At 38.4% G+C, this 3,141-nt stretch overlaps 1 non-coding gene across 1 annotated transcript; it reads right to left on the bottom strand.

Moving 5' to 3' along the window:
- Nucleotides 1-2,334: 2,334 nt before the first annotated feature.
- TRNAE-CUC (transfer RNA glutamic acid (anticodon CUC)) lies at nt 2,335-2,407 on the bottom strand. The gene has a single exon. It is a non-coding gene; the product is annotated as a tRNA-Glu (tRNA).
- Between the last annotated feature and the right edge of the window lie 734 nt (nt 2,408-3,141).

A 3,141-nucleotide genomic window follows, 5' to 3' on the forward strand; every position in this document is an offset into this window, starting at 1 on the left:
CCAAGCAGAGGATTACAGAACATTAGACTAGTGTAAGCTTAGAGCAGATAATTGTTATTCAAGCCTTGCTTTGCAAATGTGAAATGTATGTATCAAATGAGTTTTAAATGAGCTGAAGGCCTGAAGTCGAGTTGAGTCAAACTCAAATAAGTTGGTTCATTTAACGCACTCGTGTTTTCAGATCTTCCCAGTCGCCCGAAGGCCCCAAGCAGATGATTGTCGTGTTCTGGACTATTGAATTATTTCACCTCGCATCACAGCTTTCATCATCATTAAACTAAAGGCGAAGCATTAATTCGTCATGTCTGACCTCATAATCTGCACTGCAAACACATTTTATTTGCCGTTGGGGTGGAAGAAAGAGTCACGGGAATCGCATTAACAATCCTGTTCATGTGCCGTTGGGGTGGAAGAAAGAGTCACGGGAATCGCATTAACAATCCTGTTCATGAGAAGATATTGACATTTGACCCACCTTCTATAACTCTCGTGAATTTTGAAAAGAAAAACAGATTGAGATTTTCCGCACTCCGAATTGCATATAAATAGGTTTGTCTTTTGACGGCCTTGGGTTATAAACACTTTCTGAGTTCTGTTTTGAAAATTTTTACCCAGATTGAAATAACTCTTTAAAAAATCATGTCGATTTCTATGGAAGCTCTAGCAATGGTAGGCGCCGATTACCTTGATTGGGGCATGGACATGGAAGAATGGGAACGCGGGGATTCAGAGCTTTCTCCCCATCTATTAGCCGAAGAGGAGGAAGAAAGAAGAAAATGAAAAGGATGAAGTCGGAGTCCAGCAGAAGAGGGAGACAATCTGTGGTTTTCCTGTCACTTGTCAAGTGAAGGATTTCGAAAAAACGGTACCATCAAGTGGCAGAGGTGTATAGGGGGCTGGGGTCGGGCAACTCGGGCCTCCCACTTTTTTCTTAAATGGGAAAAAAATCACTTGGAGCACTTTTTGCGTAAAGTTTTATTAGAGCGTTAAAGTAGTTTTCATTCAACTGTAAATATGATCAATCTTAGTAACCGAGTGCATGCTTTTACAGTAAGGAATGTATACATATTGGCGATTGATCATTTTGTAGCCAACGAGTTCATGCTTTTTCAGTAAGAAATCGAACAAAATAGATTGTTGAAATGTTGCACGTTTTAGCACCGCCCACCGCGAAATCCGAAATCTGGCTACCCACAGCTTACCATGAGAGTAAACTTTTCTTTTGGATAACTGTATATGGACTGCAATTCGGAAGTGGCTTTGGGGAGAATTACTGAAAACAAGACGGGAAGATTTTTTCTTCAGACGATAGGACGTTGAGGGTTTGTTGTCTGTGGTTAATTTAATTAAGTGGGTCGAGCACCTCATCTATGAAGAATCGAACTGCGAATTTCTCCCCTTACAATGGAGAGTAATGATAAGCAACCACGCTAGGCGTCGCCAATAGAATTAATTGGTAACATAGGGGACATTGAAGTGCCTTGAGTAAATTGAGAATTTATACATCTTGACAAATGATCTGTTTTGCGTTTTGAGAGTTTGAGGCAGTAGTTTTGGGTGCTAGTGATTAATTTATGCAACACAGTTTTTTGGTTTTGTCTTTATTCAATTTTTTTTTTTTTGGCGTTTGATTGTTTTATGCCAAATTTTTGGGAAATATGGGTGAGGAAGGTCCAGAGGAATCGACAAAAGTAAAAAATTATGACTTTTTCTTTGGATATTTCCCAAAATACTTAAGTAAAATAATTTTTTATTTTTTCGATTCCTCTCATTCTTACTCACCTATATCACATAAAAGTTTGGCGTAAAACTAACAAATGCCAAAAACAATTGAACAAGTTTGAACCAAAAAATTATTCTGCATAAGTTAATCACTAACATGAGTAGAGCTGCAAATGAACCGAGCAGCTCGCTTGGCTCGTTAGTAAATGAGCCAAGTTCGAGCTTGAGTTATCGGCTCATTTTTTTAGTAAATTCCACTTTGCTCGTTCAACAAAAGTTCGGCTAAGTAAATGACTAAGCTCGGTTCGTTAAAACTTGAGCTCAAATTTTTGGCTCGTCATTAATTATAAGGCTCAAGCTCAAATTTTTGTTTGTTTACTAAACGAGCCGAGCTTGAGCTTGACAAATCTCGGCTCGGCTTGTTTACAACCCTTTAATACCAAGGCGTACCTAAAATATTATGGAGTAGTAACAGGATCGGCTCGGCTTAGCTTGTTTACAGCCCTATAATACCAAGGCGTGCCTAAAATATTATGGAGTAGTAACTGGAAAATAAAAAAATACCAAGGCGTGCCTAAAATATTATGGAGTAGTAACTGGAAAATAAAAAAATTCCGTTGCCGGGACTTGAACCCGGGTCTCTCGGGTGAGAGCCGAGTATCCTAACCAACTAGACTACAACGGAATTGTTGAGGGCGTTGCGAACTTTTAGTTATAAAACTCTACAATCCCGAATAAACATTTTGTAGTTTTGCCGCTTTTGCCGAAGATTAACCAACATATGGCTGTTATTTTTCAATTTTCGAAATCAATAACCCCATAAAACAAGTTTATAGGTATCGGTGAGGCTAGTGAAATTACCACTGCCATCCTCAACTCCGTTTCAATCTTTTCTCCGCGTGGGACTGTTCTCATGACTCTTTTTGGGAAGCATTTCGCTGTAGTCAATGTGTTTCCATCAAAACCATGTGGATTCTGAGTATATTCCCATCAAAACCATGTGGATCCTGATTATTGTGGGTTTGTAGCCCTTTGGGCGGATTTTGAGTAATCCAATTTTTTTTGAGTCTAGTTCAAAGAAAAGAAAAGATCGAAGAAAAAGAAAAGGTATCTTCGTCTGGTAGCATTCCAAACCAAAACAAAACCAGATAATCTCGTGCCTTCATCCACCTCCATACTTGTGTTTGTTTGACGGATACATAATTTTTTTAATTACCGATATGAATATAGGGTTGGATTACATATTTAAAGTGACCAAACCTTCGGTTTATGATTCATTAGTTTGTGATCCAGATTCCAGATTAAACATGGTTCTTGTATATAATCTCACACAATTGTGGATTATACAAGACTAGTGGAGCTGTGCTATTATTAAGGGTAAGGTGAGATTGGTCTAAAGTACTTATTGTTCATGAAATC

The sequence above is a fragment of the Rhododendron vialii genome, chromosome 10a (assembly GCF_030253575.1).
Source record: "Rhododendron vialii isolate Sample 1 chromosome 10a, ASM3025357v1".
Taxonomy (NCBI): domain Eukaryota; kingdom Viridiplantae; phylum Streptophyta; class Magnoliopsida; order Ericales; family Ericaceae; genus Rhododendron; species Rhododendron vialii.